A 24382-nucleotide genomic window follows, 5' to 3' on the forward strand; every position below is an offset into this window, starting at 1 on the left:
TTATCAATTTATTAATTTTTGAATAATAATTGAGAAGTAATTGAAAAAAAATGTACTCACTGATATCATACATTCCAGCTTAAATAGCTGCAGCTACATCAGCAACTGCAGGAAGACCAGATGAACAGATGAACAATCCTAATTGGCACCGTTTCTGAAACAATAGTTGATTCAAATGGGGTTTTTAGTTAATCAAATGAATATGAAGGAAAGAAACCTAGCAGTTGGCACATGATGTGCAAAAGCGGTTAGAAGAAGCAACAGCAGCTGCAGCAATGGACAACAGAGTCAGCTGACGAAACTCGCCGAAATATCAACATGAAATGTATGGTGTTCATAATAGTCCGGAATGACCCACTTAAAGATTATTTTTCAAAAACGAAAATGTTTTTGGAATATTTTCTTTATTATTAACTTACAACATGATTAGTTTAGTTAGTTTCCCGAAAATAAATGCATATACCCACCGGAAGGTCACCCTTGCCCAAATCGAAAACGATCAAATGGTTTTTGATCTTATTCAACTTTGTGCAATATCACAGAAAACAATCTCCCTGATAACCAAAAAAAAAGTTACAAATCAGATCTGGAAAGTTAAAAAACTATAAAATAAAAAAAAAAAAAACTGGAAAGTTACAAATCGGACTCTTATCTGCAAATGAAAATTTCAGCCTATACTTAAATGGACACTGTTTGATTGCATACAAACATAAAAAACTACTACGAATGAGCATACAAAGAAAGTAAGGTAAAAAGACAGGGAATCACCGTGTGCTTTTTCATCTTATACCCCTTTGCAGATACAATTCTGACAGAAGTTATTCCCATCTGCAATTAACAGAAAGTATGAAGATCATCTTAATGCAGATGTCAAAAGTCGGAGGTAAGAAAAAGATTGAATAGTTATTTGGACAACACACAGAAAGTATGAAGATCATCTTAATGCAGATGTCAAAAGTCGGAGGTAAGAAAAAGATTGAATAGTTATTTGGACAACACAGTTGAAAAAGAACCAAGTAGAATCCAATAAGACTGTGACTTGCTTTAACAATAATGGTCAATTTTGATACAATATGGAATTTGTGGAATCAGATGTTTCATGTCTTTTTTTACTGATGCATGTATCAATATAGATAGCTTTGGTGATTTCATCACCGGATGCATACAAGGACTGGGTTACAAAGATTCATAAAGCAAGAAAAATTCTAGTAATTATACAACTCAATGTATAGTAGATGGAGTAGTAATGCCCAGACAATAGATAAGTAGGCCATGTAATAGCAGGAATAGTAACAAATACCTGGCGTGCATTGTATATGGCAGAATAAAGGGAAAAAAAGTTGACGAAAATGAAAGAACAATATGTATGAATCATAATCAAAGAAAAGAACAACAAAATGGTAATGGTATTCCATATAAATTGGAGCAGGTGGAAACATACGGAGGATCCAAGAAAACAAAGGTAAATTTGCACCAATGTAATTTTCTAAATTTGTACAAAAAAAAACACCTGTTGTCAATAATTACGTCAAATTAAAAGCATAAGATTGAAAATTACCTCAACAGAAGATTTGTAGCGTGTTCTATAAACCCCCTGCAACCTCCTCCGGAACTTGTGCAAGAGATAACAGAAATCAAATATGAAACACATGTTGACTACTGAGATAGAAACTCTAATGAATGGATATGGGTTCTTACTGTCAACTCAGTGCAACTGTCTTCTTCCTACAGCCTCTTCATAAACTGCATCAAGTTTGTTTCTGACATGTTCCTAAGAAGAAGATGAACAAAAAAAAAACTTTGGTTTAGCAAACCTTCAATAGTGCAGTTGTTAAGGTACTGCAAAGTGAAAGTCATCCTTGAAATAATTAAAAAGAAAAACAAAAAGAAAATTCATATACTGATTAAAAGTCTGAAGAATTTAAATAGAAATCATATATTGAAAGAGCAAGGTTACCTTTAAAAAACCCTAAAATTATGTGGTGGTGGCTGGAATTGAGGTTAAGACAAATAGTCTTCAATTACTGTACACAATGGCAACTCATGTCATCAGAAGCTATAACAAATCCTACATTCCAAATCGAAATGGATGAGAAATTGTAGAAATTTGTCAACTATGGTGTGGATCAACAACATATTTGACGTACAAACATGTAGACAGAAAGAGAGGAAGAGAGAATCGATACCATGGAGAGAGTAAGCAAAGTAAGCTCTGTAAGTGCAGATGTGTTCCTTGGCTTGAATCACACCCTTTTAAACTCTGTCAGGAAGAAGCCCTATATTTCTCCTTCCTGCCATTCATCCTCTTGCAATCTGTAAGCAAAATCCAACACAAATTAAAATGATGCACTCAACCACGTTGAGATGTGGCGAGATTTCAACAAAAATTACACAAATGAATAAACCATTTGCACCGTTTTCCATGTGTTCTCTCACACGCACAGTTGGACAGATATGATTGGTGGGTAAGAGACAGATCTACAACCAATTAGGGTTTAAAAGCCATTAAGCTACCTGAGAAGATGGAGGCGACGGCAATTTCCAAAGGGGGGCTAACCACGACGATGAAATCGGCAAACATCCATGAAAGAAGAGATATAGAGAACTCGTCGGAGTCTTCTGTAGTAGAAGCGGACTCGCCGGCATCGGCTATAGCAGAATCGAAGAGTTGAATAGCATATTCGGTTTGTAGGGTAGGACTTGGTGGAGGTTGATGATTCTCAGAAGAAGAAGAAACGTCGAAGAAAGCGGAGGGAAGATGGTCAGGCGAGAAGAGGAGAAGAGGTTGTAATAGAGGTCGATGAAGTAGCCAGGATGGGTGAAGAAGAAGATAGTAGAAGATCGGAAAGATAGTAGAAGATCGGAGGTTTTGTGATGAGGAAGATAAAGCGAGCGGAAGGATCGGGAACAAAATTTGGAGGCCGGTAGGGAATGGAAGGAACTGATAAGCGAGGCGGTGGGAATGATCTGGAAGATCGAGCGCACAAACAAAAACAAAAGGATATGAATAAATTAATTAAAGAAGTACAGGGACCGGATATGTAAATCAAGGGACCAAACCTGGACAAAGTATGTCAATTTCACTGTTCCTTTCGTCCACAACTTTAATATATATATATATAATAGTATAATTCGAATATTATACACATGATTATACAAAGATATTTTTATGAAAATATCAAAAATTTTATGACCATATAAAATACAAATCGTCAGTATCTTCTCATTGAAAACATGACTTGTATGATATAGTATATGTAACACGTGAGGTGTCATTACAGCTCACCAAACTACACTTTCGATTTAAAAAAGTTGACCACGTTTATCACGGTGTAGACTTTTTGTTTTCTCTTTAGTTAACTTTTCGAAAATACAATTGAAAATTGTAAAAGAAACACACATACATGCATACAAATGTATAACCGCATAATAGGGTGAACATTTTGATCGGATCGGCTTTTGGACCATATCGGTTTCGAAGAATATTGTGGACGTAGACCCGACCGGATGAGATTTACCGGGTCCGGGTTCTCCGGTTCTTAGACCCATTTGGACCGGTACAACTTTACATGCATACGATACAACTTGTTAAAACGCGTTTTTAGGTTTGATACAACTCGTTAAAACGAATATGTTGTTGAGTTTGATACGTTACAACTCTATAAAATGAATACTTTTTTGGGTTTGATACGGTACAACTCGTAAAAATAAATACGTTTTCGTTTCTTGTGCCCTTTGGACCGATCAAACTTTGATTGTTTATACCATGGACGAGTCTACATGTATTGAAGGTGGGTCACTTGACCCGCCTAATTTTCTTTTCCTTATAAGAGTTCATTGATAAATATATATTGTGGTCTATCTTAAATATTTAAAGTGAACTACTTTAAATCAATTTTATGTTTTCGAAAAAAAAAAAGGTATAAATCAAGATTGTTAAAGGCCACATTTTATATTCTATGGCCAAATATTCAATTCATTTAAGATATAATCCAATAAAAAATAGTTCAAAATAAGTTAAACATAGATAAAAGAAAAAAGGCAAAACAAAGAGGTGTTTTCACCACGTCGTTTCTTGATCTCCCGCTTTATACTAGACATACGATCCGAGTCGGATCCGCAACTAGTATTATATATATATATATATATATATATATATATATATATATATATATATATATATATATATATATATATATATATATATATATATATATATATATACGGTTCAGATCGGTTGAGAACTCAAAGTTTTCCGAGAACCCGAGAACTAAAAGTGGAGCATTGGATTAAAAGTAATTCGTTAAGGACATGATCGTCATTTTACCAGTCTCATTTAATGTTTAACTTTTTTGTGTTATTTAATATATTAATATAAATGTCTAAAAATTAACAAAATAACTCAAAATTTCGGATTTATTTTTTTAAAAAAAATAATTTTCAATTTTTTAAAAAAATGGAGATTTTTTAATTTTTTTCAAAAAACATGAATTTTTAAAAAAAATGAAAAAAAATATTTTTTAAAAAACTGCATCTTTTTTTCAAAAGAAATTGCATTTTTTCTAGAAAAAAACTGCATTTTTTTTTAGAAAAACTGCATTTTTTTCAAAAAAAAAAAAAAAAAAAAAAAAAAAAAACTGCAATTTTTATAAAAAAAAGTGCAATTTTTTCAAAACTACATTTTTTTAACAAAAAAATCAACGTTTTAGGTGCATATATGCATATTTCTTATACTATAATATTTGTAAGTAAATTATAAAAATCTCATTTTTATTAATCAATCTATAAACATAATACAAGTATTTTATTCGATACAAAATAAAATATAAAAAAACTACAAAGATTCACAATGTTATCATTTGTTCATATCAGCATTTCTATATTTTCTTCAATTTATCATTTTTCACATCTTTAATATTTTCAACAAATTCTTCAAAACCTACAAGAAAATTTTAAAAAAAAATTGATTAATGCAAGAACACTCAGAAAAATGCACAAGTATATATCATGTAAGATTCACATGTGATTATATCATGTAAGATTCAAATGTGATTATATAATGTGATATTCACATGTGATTGTATCTTTTAAGATTCAAATGTGAAATTCACAGTAAAATAAAAAAAATTAACAAAGACCACTCACACAAAATGCATGTGTGCATATTGACGTAATTCATATGTGATTCACTAGTGATTTACATGTAATTCATATGTTATTCACTTGTGATTTACATGTAAATCACATATAATTGATATGTGATTCACTTGTGAATTACATGTAATTTATATGTGAATCATATATGAATTACATGTGAATCACATATGAATTACATGTTATTCACATATAAATCATATTTTAATTAGATGTGATTCACATGTAATCACATGTTATTCACATGTAATTCATCTATGAATCACATCTAATTCATATATGATTTACATGTGAATCACATATAATTCATATGTGATTTACATGTGAATCACATGTAATTCATATATGAATTACTTGTGATTCACATGTGAATAACATGTGATTTACATGTGAATCACATCTAATTCATATATGATTTATATGTGATTCATATGTGAATAACATGTGATTTACATGTGAATAACATGTGATTCATATGTGAATCACGTGTAAATAAGAACAAAAATTGCAAGAGAAAAGTTTTTGGGAACAAAATTGAAAAAAATAGCAACACTCAGGGACCAAAATTGTAATTTACTCTAAAAACAAATTTGAATCTCATTCTCACCACTTCAAATGTGTCAAGCAATCTACCAAGCTGGTGGGCATGTTGCTCCTCATCATTCACACCATCCAGCATTATGTACTCAATGAAAATCTTTTCCTAAGTTATGGCGGTTTCGGAACCTTAGAATTTTGCTAAGTTGTAATTACTTGTTATATTTAATACTTTTTTATTTACATATTTCAGAAATATATAATTATTCATATCAAATATTTAAAAATCTATATCATTATTATATCAGATAACTTTTGTTTGGATATTTCGTTAATTTGTAATCTTTTTGTCAGCTAGAATTTACATTCAGACCGGTTCTCAAACAAATAACCCATTTTTCATTCGCATTAGTTCCAAACAAAAGGGTAAAATAGTCAGTGACGGTTCATTCAGCTCAAATAAGAAACACCATTTACAGATAACACTCAATAAAGAAAAAAGAGAAACAGACCTTAGAGTTTCCTTAATCATATGATTATTATTGGTCCATATTCCCATCAAACACTTAATCATATGCTTACTATCAAACAGAGAAGAGAGTGTCAACTTGGCGCATTTTGTTTTTGTTCCCTGTGGGGTGGGTTGCAAGGAGAAGGATTTGAAGATAGTTAGTTTTTTTTTATGCAAGTGACATACTTTTGGAAGCTTTCTTAGCTATTTCTTATAAAAAAAGTAAATAAAAATGTGAAATGAGAAGACTTTTACCAAAAATGCGCTTTTATCCACATCTCATGATAGCCATTCAATACATCAACTCCGTCGGATGTTAGTAATCTGTCTCTAAAAAAAGAGAACATTGGAATCACTGATTCTTGAGGTAATTGGCAAGAAGTAAAGAGTATTAGAGTAATAGTATGTACCTCAATTCCGGAAGGAGAATCCATCCTATCACTGTTCCGTCTGCATATGAGATTCTAGCTATGCGGTTACTTTGTTAAAAAAGATGTTACATTTTTTTTATAAAAAAAATAATATAGAATAACAAAATATACTTGTCAAATGTTTGCATGACGAAATAATCTTTTTTTTCTAAATAATTAAAAAAAATATTATACAAACCTTTCATTGTCTGATGGTTGATGGTTGCTATTAATCATGTTGGAATTGGATCCTACAGATCAATTATGCTTGAAGTTAATTGGTACTGGTCATATCAGATACCTTAAATGGTACTACATGAGTACATGGTGTTAATCGAGATGCAACATGATGGGTATTGTGTGAGTAATTCAAAAATCTGATTTAAGCATTTTATCAAACAGTTGGTGTGCAACATTAAACTTACTTTGAAATCTCAAAACCAACTGGGTGCGTATAACCAAATTGTATTCCTGGGATACGATGAGTCATTGTAACACCCGTTTATTTATTAGTTAAATAAATAAATTAATGGACGAATGGTAGCTTAAAATAAATAATTATATATGCAGGGTGTTGGGTTCGAGGAGTTAATTGCCACATTTTTAGAAGTTGGGGGTTAAAAGCGTGAGTTTGGGACTCATTTTATAAATATTTATGAAGACAGGGGCTCCGTGGTAATTATCGGGAATTATTTTAAAAATAAATGAGGTGGAGGGGGGGAATATGTTATAATTAAGACATTGGGGGACTGTTTGGTAAATTGTGTCCTTAAGCTGTAAGGGATTTACATGGGTGAGGTTAAAAAGGTAAAATATGGATCTATTTCGAAATTAATTAGAGCTGGAGGGACCATTTTGGTCATTATGGAAAACTCTTATAATGGGATCGAGTATATAAGGTTATGTAACCCTAACCCTAAGGACCAGGTGTGCAGCCGTCACTCCCTTACCCCCCTTATGCCTCCCACCAGCCGCCACCACTGAAGGATTATCGGAGCATCCGCCATGTTCAGACGCCGGCGAAGACAAAGAAGGCACGACGAGATCGGGAAATATGGTTTGTGGGTGCTTTTGCGGTTCGTGGGTGGTCGAACACTCTCTCTCTCTTCACGTCTCTTCTACTGCTGCCCAAGCCTACGCTCGTCGCCGCCTTGCTGTTGTCGCGTCCGGCCGTTGCTCGTCGCCAAGAAGGTTGCGACTGCGTTTTCTTTGTCGGGTGTGGGCTGCCGATTCGCATCCGTTCATGGCAGTTATGTGTGGGTTATTTCACGCATGGGTGTGTGTGTTGTGTTGCTGAATGGTTAGAGGCCAAAAAGGAATCACCGCCACCACCGTGAGGTGGTGGCTGTCCTCGTAAAACCACCCCTGTCGCCGCCAAACGCCACCAAGAGAGTGGAGGTGCTCCTGTTCCGGGCAAGGCATATGCGTGGGTGTGCTTTCTGTGGAAGTGTGTGTGTTGGGTGTGATTTGTATATCCGGAAAAGCAAGAAAAGGGCCACCGCCACCACCATAAGGTGGTGGCTGCCACCTTCTACCACCACCGGCCACCATAGGGTGGCTGTGTGTGTGTTTATGTTGTTTAGTGTATGTGTTTATTTTGAGTTTCAGCATTGTAAAGTGTAAATTACAAATTGAATAATGGAAAGAAACTAAAAACCACCACCTTAGGGTGGTGGCTGCTGCCACCGGCCGCCGTGTCAGGTGGCGGTGTGCCTTGTTGGATCGTGACTTGTTTGGATGTTTGGAAAAAGGGACTAACAAACCCTAATGGGCCCAATGAGGCTTAATGGGCCTAATAAACCCTAATGGGCTTAATGAAGATTAATGGACCTAAAAGCCCAAACAGATGACTAATGGGCCTAGTGAAACCTTAATGAGTCTAGTGAACCTTAATTGATTTAAAAGACATATCAATTGGGCCTAATGGGCTAAGATGGGGTTGGAAACCCTAATTAGGGTTTAGAAAAACCCTAATATTGGATTCATGGGATTGGATTTATTGGGACCCACTTTTGGGCCATTGGAATAATGGAATTGTGTGATTAAGCCCAATCACACCATATGACTTATTTAGAAGAATGATGTACTTATGGATTAAGTCCTTAATGGATTAAGTCCTTAATGGATTAAGTCCTTAATGGATAAAGTCCTTAATGGGTTAAGTGAGAAACACTTAACCCTAATCGTCATTTTATGTGAAACCCTAATTTCACATGGGTGTATTGTTGGGCCTTCTATTGGGCCTTGATTATTGCGTTATTAATGGGCCTAGGGTAAGGCCCATGTAAGGGGTTTGGGCCCAATTTGGAAAACTGGGCCATAGATGGGCCATAGTTTGGGCCTTAATGATTATATGATGTTGGGCCTTAGAATGAGACCATGTATAGGCCTAGGCCCAATTTGGAAAATTGGGTCATGTGTTGGGCTTTGATTCCTAATGGACTTTGGGCCTATGGATTGGGCCTTGGGCTTGAATAAGCCAAGCTAGGGGTAATGTGGTAATTACCCAAAGAACGTACTTATGATTATGTAGTGGAACCCAATTATTAATTGGGTGATGTTTGTTGTTGGCAGTTCGAGAATCTGTCATCCAGCAGCTGGGGTTGAGCCTGCGGGACTTCAGCAGTGTGGGATTGTGTGTACGGGACTTCAGCAGTGTGAGGTGAGTTACCTTCCAGTAGGGGTGGGTCTAAGGCCATAATGTCGACCCACCAACAGGGGTAGTTGGTAGATAATTGTATTTGTGATAATTATCTTGGTATGCTTATGTGATATGCTTATGAGATATGCTTATGAAATATGCTTATGTGATATGCTATGTGTGTCAGTGGTCGTAGCAGGGAATAGTTCTTCTCTGACTCGGTCGTTAGGATCGAAGGGTAGGTCAGTACCCCAGATATGCCTGACTATATGATTATATCCTGTTATTATATGATAGTGGTAGGGGTGAAATAGTCCCCGGTTACCGGTTGAAAGATACCGATGTCGGATACCGGTTGAAAGATACCGATGGCAGACACCGGTTGAAAGATACTGAAGGCAGTTACCGGTTGAAAGATACCGAAGGGGTATACAGAACCCATGCAATGCGTATCTGTCTGTTTATGATGTTAGTATTGATGGGATTTGAGCATTCTAACACTCCTATGGTGTACATGCAACCCTATAAACCTTGGATCTATGTTTTCTCTATTATACATGCAAATATTAAATATTCCAAGGTTTCATCCTAACTAGCATATTATGAACCATCTATACTACAAAGTTCTAGTTAGATGACATACCTTTTGATGTAGCTTGATGTCTTCAAGCTTTAAGAGCTTAGCCCCAATAGTGTGGAAGCCTCAAGTGGAATCACAAATCACCAAAGCACCTTGGAAGAACTTGAGAGAATATGTATGCACACTAAAATCGGCCCACTCTTATTTACACACATTAGTGCCAATTTTGTGAGCCAATGACCCCTTTATATATTATGGAGGATTATGGTTACATCCATGTAAACCCTAATACCCATGACCTTTCATTTACATAGGATCCATGGGTTAAAAGCTCCATGGAGTACCCATGAAAGCTTAGCCCAACCTCAATGAACTTGGCCCATTCCATATATATATATATATATATATATATATATATATATATATATATATATATATATATATATATATATATATATATATATAAGAGTCCATATTTAATTAGTTCCTTTTGATCACTTAATTAATTCTAAATTAATTCTTGATCAATACTAATTAAATAATATGATTCCATATTAATGTATTAGAACTTATAATATATTAATATAAATCATAAATATACTATTCTCAAAAGACTATCCATATAAATTGTGCCGGTGAAGTGCAACCCAAATGGACCATGCCGGGTCGGGTTAAGTACATACCAAATATAGTTATGGACTTAGACATTAATCCAACAGTCTCCCACTTGGATAAGTCTAAAACTATTATTGAGTATGACTTCAAAACCTAACTGGCAATCGTAGCTCTTAAAGCCGCTGTCGAACTCTGACCTTGTCAAAGACTTGTCCATTAGATAAGCGATCATATATTCCTCCATTCTAGATATCATATGGACTGATACATGGATTATAATCATTCTCTCAGTCCATTTGTTGTTTCCCGATTTCCGATTTATGACGACTGACTAATTGAACAAATCAAATCAGTCCTGGCTTGGCCAAGCACTCACATGTGTCATCACTAAATCATCGAGGGGCCCACAGATATCGCTTTTATCCCGAAGGTAAAAGGAATGGATAAACTTCGACTCATATGGCTTGTCCTACTACTTGTTGAATCATACACAAAGGCACATTTTATAACATCGAGTTACCGAATGCGGTTTCTTGCAATCAATGTATAACCAACTCATAGTAACAACTCATATCTCTAGGTTTGAAGAATATACGATATTATCGTCTCATGATCACTCGTGATAAAATCCATGAAGTGATTCAAATGAGCGCGGATTGAATCCAATACTCAGAACTAATGAGCACTCATGAGTGTTGTAGCACCACTTTGTCCACCAGCTTGGACCTCTACAAGCCAACTCATGACAGTCTTGATTCATATCTACTTCCAACATATGACCGACTGTGGATGGTTTGAATAACTTAGTCATTCGGAAAGAATGACCTAGTTTATTCTGGAAGTCAAAACATGCATAATGAAACACAAGAATAAATGAATCAAATATGGTATCAAGCCCTATGAATATAAATAGACCACTTTTATTTATCACCATACTGATTACTCATTATTCATTGTTTCGGTTTTATCAACTTTATACTTGAATTAAAAACACTAGTTGTCCCATGCTCCAAGCAAGTACACTATGTTTTTCAAAACAATAGCTTTGCCATACACCAAGTATGCACTCTATGTTTGTCTATGATCCTTACTTTGTGAACTAGATCGATTGAACATACTTTCAATGATTCTCTTTTCACACTCGCAAATCCTTATCGAAAAATGTGAGAATTTCAAATTCCTATCATTTATCGAAATATGATTAGATTTTAAACTTATATGCACTGACCCTCTTGTAATGAATATGTACAAAGTCACAGAGACTTGTCAACAGTCATTATAAGGTATTCCAATGGAGATCAACTCCATGGAAACTAAGTCTTATATTCAAAGTACATTGCTTTGAACATGCTTCTTGCATTAAGTTTTCTAATCTTACACAGATAACTTACACCTATGGAGACAACTTCATATTCTCATATTGACTATCACTTCTGAACAAGAGATGCCTCTTTTCAGAATATGTCAATATGGTCCTTCCAAAATTAGCACTATACTTCCAACTGTCCCTGAGCAACCAATCTTTGGTAAACCTTAGATTGTCCTCGACAATTGCTTAATCACTTTAGTCATATCCAATTCTAGACATTTTCCCTCCTTAATGCCCCAAGGCATTTGGAAAACTTAGAAAGGATAAATATTATAGCACATGTAATCGATCTTGTACCGAAAGCAAATGGGACACGATACATGATGTCTCACATAAAGACATGATTCTAGACCAGTCTTTTGCTACAATATTTTATTTGCCATGTTTCTCAAAATTTGACTATGAAGAGGGATGTCGTAATCATAATCGAATTTTGAGAACGCAATATATAGAATTTCCTTAAGTTAAACCAACCCAACTTGAAATTCATATATATATTCTTGACTAAAATGATTAAAATCTCAATCTAAACCTTTTAGAATGATTAAAAAAACTCAAGCTAAGCCTTTTAGAATTGAAATGAAGTATAATTTCCTCTCTCTTAATTATAGAAAAACAACTTTTCCAACCCTTGCAACTTCACGATTTGAAAGTCTTTTGTTTTCTATAATTAACATTGCTAATCTTGCAATACTTGTCATAATTATCATGCTCCCACTAACATGATGATTATCAGCATAACACTTATGCTCCCACTAGCTTTGACATGTATCCAGAAAACAGCTGGACTTCTAGAAATCAACACTGTATTGACTCCCTTACCAAAGTTTAGATTCGTGATACTAGATTGCTTTTATAAGACTTTATCAAAATCATACACCTTCTCTTAGATAGCTTACAGGTGTGTCTAAACAATTTCATAACTATGAAAAGGGATGCCGTAATCATAGTCTCAATTGTTTAGATCTTTGCTAGTTGTCATAAGTCTCTGTTTGAGTTGGTTCATATGCAAAGATTACAATTGCTATCTTACTTAAAATCTACTTGGTGGAAGTGTTTCCTCACCCTCATTTTCATGAATCGGAGAGAAACCTTATGACCCTTAGATTTTATGGTGTATGTGTTCTTATCCATGTGAATTTGTCAAACCCATAATCACAAGACTAGGTTAGTGACAGATCCTAACTCATATGGATTGAACTTGTGCAATCTTAACCTCTTGCCACCTGGCAGCACAAGGGCCTGCCATTGCGTCCAAGTAGTTATGCACACAATTGAGAACTTGTAGAACTCAAATGTTATAGCCAACTTAACTGGAATGGGCACAGAAATGTCAACACGATAGGTTATAAACCTCTAGTTGTGTGCTAGTGATGTAATACAGGTTTTATGCTTGATTAGTTCTTGAAACCATTTCAGGATCTTTTAGACTCCCACTGTCTTCTTGACCAATAAGACTTTCTTGCCAAATATTCAAGAAGTAGTGTGGATTCTTAATCAAGACAAACACTTCACACAATTGGCCTTAGTTGGTCTTTGTTTTATCCAAAACATCACAACTTACCAAACTCAAATGTACAATAGTAGAAAACTTTTACTCTTACATTTGACTAGTGTTAATAAACCTTCTTTAAGAAGTGTCACTCAAGTTACAATCTTTGAGTATGACTCTAAGAATTGTTTTGAAACGAAGTATGAATCATCTTCTTGATTAATCACTTCAACAATTCATAACTCCTCTTCTTAGCTATCAGAATGCACTTAGAGGATGAATTGTGATAGGGTCTCTTAATCATTAAGATGATCATATATCATGATACTAAAGTACTCTCCCATCTTTTTAGATTTGAGAAACTTTTATCCTTCTGCCTAATTTGATTCTTCTTATTCGCTCTGCCATACATTGGAACTTTTTCCAATGTCTCAGAATTATACTTAAGCTTGTAAGTATAACCATATTTATTGAGCTTTAGTAAATCATGACGAATAGTCTTATCGATCTTTTGTGATGGACTTGACCATTGCACAAGAATGTGTACTCGATCCCTTAGTCCTTTACTTGACTCACACATCCATGTGAACAAGTAATTAGTCTTAGTTTATCCAAGAAAAAATTCTCATTCATCATACTCACAACTTGCATGATTCCAAGTTTCGGTCCAATTGAAACTTGGGTGATGAGAAGCTTTCCTTATTTGGTAAATTTAGACACTACCACAAATGAAAGAATCAAAACCATTTTCCATTATTGCTATCAATGGAATCATATAAGCAACAATTTTTCACAAATGCCATTGTAAGGATATTTAAAATAAATATAAAATTAAAACCTTTTATTTTATTTCAAAACTTTACGGAAAAACTTATCCTTACACTGCAAAAGCATATGAAAAGCTTGTTGTTATCTATTCCTAAGAAATATATCATAACTCCTAAGCAAAATCTCAAGATTCTGATCACTGAACCAGCAATCGAGATCCATCTTCGTGATCAGAATCAGCATACACTTCCTTTAAGTTTCTTCACTTTTCTTTGATTCTTAAAACATCAACATGTGACCCAGTCACATCATGTAATGAGAATCTCAGAATAGAAACTTAACAGAGTTAGATAGTGGACTTTTACCTGAAGAATAGTCAAACTTCTTGACTTGATCAACCTTATGATCTTTCAGGTAAACAGGAAGCTTTGCAATCAATGCCCCTTCCTTTGGCAAGAGAAACATATGGCTCTTTGGAAATGATGCACTGGACTATCTCAGACTTGACTTTCTCTTTACCATTTGGTCAACTGAGTTGACTATGGGCAATCCCTTTCCATTGGGAAGAGAAAGCTTTTACTGGGTATCCAATGTTACCATTGTCAGTGTCCATTGAAGGTTTGGGAAGTTGATCTTCTAATCAGATTTGCTCTGCCAGTGCTCCAAATCATTGCTGATTAAGCACCCCAAAGCAAATAGATAAGATCATTAAGGGTCATATCATAGTCCTTTACATGGTACTCCATAAGGAACTTACTATGTGACTTAGAAAGTGATTGAGCATCCAACTTTCTTAAGACTTTGACACCCAACTCTCCCGGCTTGTCAATATGTGACTTCATCTCCAAGATGCGATCACACATAGACCTTGCTTGCCAATAGGGCTTGAGTGACCTTGAACTTGTGGGTTAGGGAGAATAATTGGAGGAGGTGGAGGAAGTGAAGTTCCAAGAGATTTGGGAAGATCGTAGATGTCTGAACTAGACATATTTTGGGAGATATTCAAGATAGTTGATTTAAGTCCTTAATATAACACCCAATATGAGATATTAAGGCTAGGACCCAACACAATACTTTTATAACTTGGAAGAGGGATGCCGTAATCCAAGCTATAAAATATTTGAAGGTAGGCGAATGACGATTCACCAATTTCCACCATGAAAACAAAATAATTTAATTAGGTTTTGCTTGGTTTTGAAATTCCTAGATCTTTTGAGATTCATTGAACTATTCAAAGGCATGTTTCAATCTCGAGTGTGCCCTTCAGGTTTTATGACTGGGATGCCGAGGATCACAAAAAAAGGTGTGAAGTAACCATGCAAATATACTTGGTACCCTTAATATTTACCCCTCAATCGATGTGCCGGTTAACCACACACGCTCCACCGATACTATGATAAACATTAAGTTACCATTTGCCTACCTTGTTAAGTCCAGGTTAGTGTGTCGGTTAACCACACACGCTCCACTAACGGTTTAAACAAAGTGCAAAGTGTAATTTCATGGATTAGCACCTTATTCACATTTTCCTAAGTAACTAAGATTGGGAATTAATAAAAGTTTTAGTTACTTAGTATTTATCATTAATACTTTTAATGAAGGGGGAATTATATTCCTTGTCCTACCTGTTCAGCTAACGACCCTCCACCAGTCAAGGAAGCGGTGGGTGAGAGTGGACACCCATTAAGCTGCCATTTTAAAGGCAACAACCTTATACCCCCCTTATAGACCGGCTTCGTGAATGAGGCCTACTAATGGTAAGACTGACTTGCTCTTATACATATATATATATATATATATATATATATATATATATATATATATATATATATTACTAACTTATAATATTATAAAGTATAAGGGTTGAATTTTAACTTTTAAAATTCTAAGGGCTTAACTTGGAATTAAAGTATTCATGAGAGAAACTTTACAAATTCCAAAACTTGAGGGAAAGTTTTGAAAATATTCAAAACCATTTAATTCCATAACTTATGTGTTTAAAGTAGTTTTAATTAAAACTCTTCAAGTTCCATAACTTGAGGACAAGTTATGGAAGACTTTAAACTATTAAAGAATGTAACTCTTCTTCTTTTGTAACTTATGGAACTAATTAAGGTTACACATTTTTATTATTTAATGAAGTGACTCTTGAACCTCCATAACTTGAGGACAAGTTATGGAGTCATAAAACCATTTAATGAGGACAAGACTCTTCATTTTGTAACATTTGCCAACTTTTATGAGTTTTAAGAAACTTAAATGTGACATTTCTTGTAACTTGAGGACAAGTTACACAAACACAATTTAGAATCAACTCTTAGATTAAAATGGATTGAAAACACATAATCAATTAACTTTTCTATTAATCTAAGCAACTCATATGAACAAGGATCAAACTTTTTCATGTAATTAGCATAACTTTTAAACTAATACAAAACATGAATCTATTGACAATTATCTTTGAAATTGGATTAGCATGAACATTACCACATCAAAACATGTTTATAGGTTCAAAAACAGCTTATGGTAATGTTCCTAGTCCATTTCTAGCCAAAAACAACTCGAAGATATGCTGTCAGGGGTCCAACTCGTCGAGTGCATGAACCAACTCGACGAGTTGGATCGTTTTGAACACTTTTAAGGCATGGACTCGTCGAGTCCCTTTATGGACTCGGTGAGTCTGCTGTTCAGACAGCAAAAAACTTCGATTTTTAAGCAGATTTTGCAAGTATAACAAGAAAACAAGCCTAGGCTCTGATACCACTGATGGGATTTGAGCATTCTAACACTCTTATGGTGTACATGCAACCCTATAAACCTTATATCTGTGTTTTCTCTATTATACATGCAAATATTAAATATTCCAAGGTTTCATCCTAACTAGCATATTATGAACCATCTATACTACAAAGTTCTAGTTAGATGACATACCTTTTGATGTAGCTTGATGTCTTCAAGCTTTAAGAGCTTAGCCCCAATAGTGTGGAAGCCTCAAGTGGAATCACAAATCACCAAAGCACCTTGTAAGAACTTGAGAGAATATGTATGCACACTAAAATCGGCCCACTCTTATTTACACACACTAGTGCCAATTTTGTGAGCCAAGGACCCCTTTGTATATTATAGAGGATTAGGGTTACATCCATGTAAACCCTAATATCCATGACCTTTCATTTACATAGGATCCATGGGTTAAAAGCTCCATGGAGTACCCATGAAAGCTTAGCCCAACCTCAATGAACTTGGCCCATTCCATATATATATATATATATATATATATATATATATAAGAGTCCATATTTAATTAGTTCCTTTTGATCACTTAATTAATTCTAAATTAATTCTTGATCAATACTAATTAAATAATATGATTCCATATTAATATATTAGAACTTATAATATATTAATATAAATCATAAATATACTATTCTCAAAAGACTATCCATATAAATTGTGCCGGTGAAGTGCAACCCAAATGGACCATGTCGGGTCGGGTTAAGTACATACCAAATATAGTTATGGACTTAGACATTAATCCAACAAGTATGAGATCAACATGTTTATGATGCTAGTATGTGATCAACATGTTTATGATGTTAGTACGTGATCAGTATGTTTATGATATATTACTATGTGATAGTGGTAGGGGTGAAATAGTCCCCGGTTACCGGTTGAAAGATACCAATGGCAGTTACCGGTTGAAAGATACCGATGGTATTATGTGGTATGTGGTATGATGGGGGAACTCACTAAGCTTCGTGCTTACGGTTTACAGTTTTGGTTTCAGGTGCTTTGTTTTCAAAGGAAAGGAGTCGGCTCGATCGCAGCGCATCACACTATGTTTGCCACACACGAGATCCTTGGTATTACACTCTGATATGGTTTCATGATATTGTATTTGATTATTAACACTTTGGTTTTGACATGAGACATTATTATGAATGTTTTTATACTAATGGTTTTATGTAATAACTTATTTAAAAATGAAATTTTTTACCTTGAATTTTGGGATGTTACAAGTTGGTATCAGAGCCTTGGTTTGAGGGATTCGGGCACACTCTCAGGTGTGTCTGGACTCAAACTGAGGGCTTGGTATGAAAATTGTCGAATGAAAATCATTTTATAAAAAGAACTTGAAAAGAATTTGGACGGAGAAAAGAACTTTGAGAAGAACAAAGTGTGTGATGCGTGCAATCAGCCGAGCTCAAGTAAGTTTTTCCCCAAGATACCCCTACATGTTATGTTATGGTATGATATGATATGATTATGAGAAGTGCGTGCTAGATTAGGGCTAAGGATCTAGGAGGATGCCTTATATGCCTATTGTAGGTGCTTGTAGACTTGCATGCTAGTACTGACCAGTCAGTAATAGGATAGCCTGTTTAGGTTATGCCTGATTGTATGAGCCTTTGAAGTGCATGTACAGATCCATGAGTAGAGGATAGAATGGTTTGATTGGAATATAATGGCTAGATTTTCCATTGTCTGAATGTTGCTTGCTTTGTGCTTTGTGGGAATCTTAGTAATGTGAGCTAGCTATATTCATGAGGTAGCTAGTTGACATTACTGAGAATCTTTCAGCAGTTGAGGACTGGGTGAGTACGGGAACCTAGGAAAGCCTAGGATATGTTTCAGTGGGTTAGTAGTGAGGCTCAGTTAGACTTGGGTTTACCAGTTTGAGGAAGTAACTTGGAGGATTCAGGAGGATTGCTGAGGAAAGTATGGATAGGTGTGGAAGGTAGTCTTGGGCCCGTACTACTGAAAGCATAGGATCCATACTCGAATCGGTGAGAGTCTTGGCGAATCTGAGAAGCTTCGGGGAGAAGTTGTGACCCGGTTTGGGGACATAGGATGTTCAAGTGTTGCAGCTTAGCTATTGGCAAGCGAGTTAGTGAGCGTGACAGGGTTTCAGACCCTGAAGGTTATGATTTCCAAGAGTTGCAGATGCGGGATCGACTTGGGAGCATCCTGGAAAGAGAGGTGCGTGCCAGGTGCGTATAGTAGAGGGTCTCGAGAAGAGACCCATGACTTCTGATCATCGGGTGAAAGGGCCTGAGTCAGTGCAGCGCGTACGAGAAAGTACACGAGGGAGTTTGTCACTCCAAGGGTTTAGGCTGCTACAGGGTAGCGGGGTTGGTCATGTCAGCAGAAGGGGATCAGTATTCCTCCAGATGTTGCGGGTATGTCATCTTCTATGCTATTAGGTGGATGTTTGGATTACGTACCGCTTGGGAATCATGAGTGAGTTTGGATAAGTCAGACCTCGGGTCGGTTTTTCTGCTAGTGTTTGGGTTACCAAGGATCATATATGCCATCCTGCATGCCGAAGGGTCCTTGATGAACCCACAGAGGGACGCATCTTGCGGAGTGGGTTCCGCGCGTACCGTTATCATTCCGGATCTTTGTCGAGATCTGTGCAGGAGTATTGTTTGGAAGATCCTTGGTCAGGGTTAAAGTGATAGTTCTCCAGTGAAGTCAGCGTTCAAGGGTTCTATCATTGTTCATGTATGGTCGGTAATTGTCTATGGATGAACTTTGGAGTTCAAGGCACTATTGTTGCTAGGACAGAGCTGGTGACATGAAAAGGGTAGTGTTAGTCGCGGGTGTTAGATGCATAAGTGGTTGGTCATAACATGTTCAAGAGAATTGTATTTTCGCATGGGCTGTGTTCGGTTAGAGTTCAGTGGTGCTACAAGAGTGGAAGTGGGAACGAGGATTAATCAGCCAGAGTGAAGGGTAAGGTCTTCAGTGGACAGCATGGGAGATGGATTGAGATGTCATATTGGACCAGATTTCAAGAGTACTCTTCAAGATTTCAGAGGATGGGCAATCTTAAGGTTTGTTTGCTGATGGATCGCTAGCATTGGTAAGCACAGGTTGTCGTCATTGGGATACTAGAAAGCGAGAAGGATTGGGAATCCCTCAATTCTCGCATGCCGTGAAGACTTAGTTGAATCTAAGTGGGGGAGAGACTTTTTATAAAGCTCTCCAAATGTGAGTTCTGGTTGCGCAGGGTGCAATCTCTTGGGCACCTTGCCAACCAGAAGGGTATTCTAGTTGACCCGGCCAAGATAGAGGCCGTGATGCAGTGGGAGATTCTGAGGTCTCCATTTGAGATTCAGAGTTCCCTGGGTCTAGTAAGTTATTACCGGAGATTTATACGAGACTTCTCCGAGATTGAGGTTCCTTTGACCCGACTGACCAAGGAGTCGGTGGCCTTTCGTTGGGGGCCTGAGCAGCAGGCAGCCTTCGAGACTCTCAGACATCGGTTGTGCGAGGCACCGATTCTCACCCTGCCATAGGGTGTAGATGATTTCGTGGTTTGCTGTGACGCTTTGATCAAGAGCATGGGTACGGTACTGATACAATGGGGTCACGTGATAGCAGGTTTCGGGAACCAGGTTAGAGTTCCGGTTAGGACTCAAGTTCAATTGTGTGTTAGGTCGAGTGCGTGTTCGACCCAGTATGGAAAGTGTTGTAAGACTACGGGGGTAGCCGTAGCATTCATTAGTGGTCAGTTAGCATGGGAAGTGTTGTAAGTCGGTGGGTGTAGCCGTAGCATTCACTAGCAGCCAGATAATATTAGAGTGTTGTAAGTCTGCGGGTGTAGCCGTAGCATTCACTAGCAGCCTGATAGTGATAGAGTGTTGTAAGTCTGCCGGTGTAGCCGTAGCATTCACTAGGTTGGTAGATAGCTTGAGTGCGTTGTTAGGACGCGGAAGGAACAGTAGTACCCACCAGTTCGGGTGTAGCAGTGAGGATATGGAAATCCACGGATTGGATTCGGAATTACCCAGATGGATTAGGTCTGGTTGAGCCAATGACGAGACTGTAGGAGCGCCACTACAGTTATGAGATCAAGGAAGCAATGGACTGCTTAAGGTCGTTTGTGATGTAAGACTACCATTGGTTAGGTAGCAATCACTTTTAGTCTTGGATTGGATGACGTCAGGATTCGACGCATGGGCCCAATCGGTTGTATTAGGAGGTTGTTAGAGCCACAATGACATGATAACTAGTGGAAACTAGTTCAGAGAAGGATTTCGTTCAGGAGTCGTGTGAGGCGACTAAGTGGGAGTCCTTTGGCTCCGCAGCCGGGTCAGAACCCAATATTTCAGATGATTGGCAAACAAATTGAGACCAGGTAGGTCTCGTTAGATGTTGGGAAGCAGCCATGTGGCAACATACTGCTTCAGGTAGTTCAATGTTAGGACAGTTTTAACGATTGCCACTATTAGTATTTGTGTATAAGTTGCAAGTTCGGACGGAAAAGTTGGTTGATTGGGAGGTGACAAGTCACTCCCAGCGGGATTAGCTGAGCCTCGACCAAGAATAAGTGATCTGCAGGGATAATTAGGTCTATGAACCTGTTTTATAGTGGGAGCTTCAAGCTATTAAAAGTTGAGTACTTGGTCGAGGGATAAACGGATTGGATTCGTCGATGATGAACCAATATGAGTGGTCTATCATGGAATCAGACCATCTCGAGATAGTAGATTCAGACGAAGTAGATGTGATGCTGTTGCGAGGAATTCGTTCATATAAGGATATTAGGGCTTTGCGAAGATTGGTCACAGCTACCCTGGGAAGGCTAGGGTGTGCCCAAGACGGTGATCATGTTACTAGAAGTGGTTTGGCATATAAGAAATAGTAAGGAGTGATTTCGAGGACGAAATATAATTTAAGTGGGGGAGAGTTGTAACACCCGTTTATTTATTAGTTAAATAAATAAATTATTGGACGAATGGTAGCCTAAAATAAATAATTATATATGCAGGGTGTTGGGTTCGAGGAGTTAATTGCCACATTTTTAGAAGTTGGGGGTTAAAAGCGTGAGTTTGGGACTCATTTTATAAATATTTATGAAGACAGGGGCTCCGTGGTAATTATCGGGAATTATTTTAAAACGAAATGAGGTGGAGGGGCGGAATATGTTATAATTAAGACATTGGGGGACTGTTTGGTAAATTGTGTACTTAAATTGTAAGGGATTTACATAGGTGAGGTTAAAAATGTAAAATATGGATCTATTTCGAAATTAATTAGAGCTGGAGGGACCATTTTGGTCATTATGGAAAACTCTTATAATGGGATCGGGTATATAAGGTTATGTAACCCTAAACCTAAGGACCAGGTGTGCAGCCGTCACTCCCTTACCCCCCTTATGCCTCCCACCAGCCGCCACCACTGAAGGATTATCGGAGCATCCGCCATGTTCAGTCGTCGGCGAAGACAAAGAAGGCACGACGAGATCGGGAAATATGGTTTATGGGTGCTTTTGCGGTTCGTGGGTGGTCGAACACTCTCTCTCTTCACGTCTCTTCTGCTACTGCCCAAACCTACGCTCGTCGCCGCCTTGCTGCTGTCGCGTCCGGCCGTTGCTTGTCGCCAAGAAGGTTGCGACTGCGTTTTCTTTGTCGGGTGTGGGCTGCCGATTTGCATCCGTTCATGGCAGTGATGTGTGGGTTATTTCACGCATGGGTGCGTGTGTTGTGTTGCTGAATGGTTGGAGGCCAAAAAGGAATCATCGCCACCACCGTGGGGTGGTGGCTGTCCTCGTAAAACCACCCCTGTCGCCGCCAAACGCCACCAAGAGAGTGGAGGTGCTCCTGTTCCAGGCAAGGCATAGGCGTGGGTGTGCTTTCTGTGGAAGTGTGTGTGTTGGGTGTGATTTGTATATCCGGAAAAGCAAGAAAAGGGCCACCGCCACCACCATGAGGTGGTGGCTGCCACCTTCTACCACCACCGGCCACCATAGGGTGGATGTGTGTGTGTTTATGTTGTTTAGTGTATGTGTTTATTTTGAGTTTCAGCATTGTAAAGTGTAAATTACAAATTGAATAATGGAAAGAAACTAAAAACCACCACCTTAGGGTGGTGGCTGCCACCACCAGCCGCCGTGTCGGGTGGCGGTGTGCCTTGTTGGATCGTGACTTGTTTGGATGTTTGGAAAAAGGGACTAACAAACCCTAATGGGCCCAATGAGGCTTAATGGGCCTAATAAACCCTAATGGGCTTAGTGAAGATTAATGGACCTAAAAGCCCAAACAGATGACTAATGGGCCTAGTGAAACCTTAATGAGTCTAGTGAACCTTAATTGATTTAAAAGACATATCAATTGGGCCTAATGGGCTAAGATGGGGTTGGAAACCCTAATTAGGGTTTAGAAAAACCCTAATATTGGATTCATGGGCTTGGATTTATTAGGACCCACTTTTGGGCCATTGGAATAATGGAATTGTGTGATTAAGCCCAATCACACCATATGACTTATTTAGAAGAATGATGTACTTATGGATTAAGTCCTTAATGGATAAATTCCTTAATGGGTTAAGTGAGAAACACTTAACCCTAATCGTCATTTTATGTGAAACCCTAATTTCACATGGGTGTATTGTTGGGCCTTCTATTGGGCCTTGATTATTGTGTTATTAATGGGCCTAGGGTAAGGCCCATATAAGGGGTTTGGGCCCAATTTGGAAAATTGGGCCATAGATGGGCCATAGTTTGGGCCTTAATGATTATATGATGTTGGGCCTTAGAATGAGACCATGTATAGGCCTAGGCCCAATTTGGAAAATTGGGTCATGTGTTGGGCTTTGATTCCTAATGGACTTTGGGCCTATGGATTGGGCCTTGGGCTTGAATAAACCAAGTTAGGGGTAATGTGGTAATTACCCAAAGAACGTACTTATGATTATGTAGTGGAACCCAATTATTAATTGGGTGATGTTTGTTGTTGGCAGTTCGAGAATCTGTCATCCAGCAGCTGGGGTTGAGCCTGCGGGACTTCAGCAGTGTGGGATTGTGTGTACGGGACTTCAGCAGTGTGAGGTGAGTTACCTTCCAGTAGGGATGGGTCTAAGGCCACAATGCCGGCCCACCAATAGGGGTAGTTGGTATATAATTGTCTTTGTGATAATTATCTTGGTATGCTTATGTGATATGCTTATGAGATATGCTTATGTGATATGCTATGTGTGTCAGTCGTAGTAGCAGGGAATAGTTCTTCCCTGACTCGGTCGTTAGGATCGAAGGGTAGGTCAGTACCCCAGATATGCCTGACTGTGTGATTATATCCTGTTATTATATGATAGTGGTAGGGGTGAAATAGTCCCCGGTTACCTGTTGAAAGATACTGATGTCGGATACCAGTTGAAAGATACCGATGGCAGATACCGGTTGAAAGATACCGAAGGCAGTTACCGGTTGAAATATACCGAAAGGGTATACAGAACCCATGCAATGCTTATCTGTCTGTTTATGATGTTAGTATTAATGGGATTTGAGCATTCTAACACTCC

General features: G+C 37.4%; 1 long non-coding RNA gene across 2 annotated transcripts; it reads right to left on the reverse strand.

Moving 5' to 3' along the window:
• Positions 1–223: 223 nt before the first annotated feature.
• LOC145128462 (uncharacterized) lies at positions 224–2067 on the reverse strand. 2 transcript variants are annotated; one of them, XR_013716922.1, is made up of 5 exons: positions 1958–2067; positions 1699–1771; positions 1559–1612; positions 420–554; positions 224–267 (listed from the first exon to the last, which is right to left on the reverse strand). It is a non-coding gene; the product is annotated as an uncharacterized LOC145128462 (long non-coding RNA). The 2 variants fall into 2 exon arrangements; XR_013716923.1 differs by lacking the exons at positions 224–267; positions 420–554 and adding an exon at positions 1461–1486.
• Between the last annotated feature and the right edge of the window lie 22315 nt (positions 2068–24382).

The sequence above is a fragment of the Lactuca virosa genome, chromosome 8 (genome assembly GCF_052849685.1).
Source record: "Lactuca virosa cultivar CGN04683 chromosome 8, Lactuca_virosa_CGN04683_v6, whole genome shotgun sequence".
NCBI classification, from domain to species: Eukaryota; Viridiplantae; Streptophyta; class Magnoliopsida; order Asterales; family Asteraceae; genus Lactuca; species Lactuca virosa.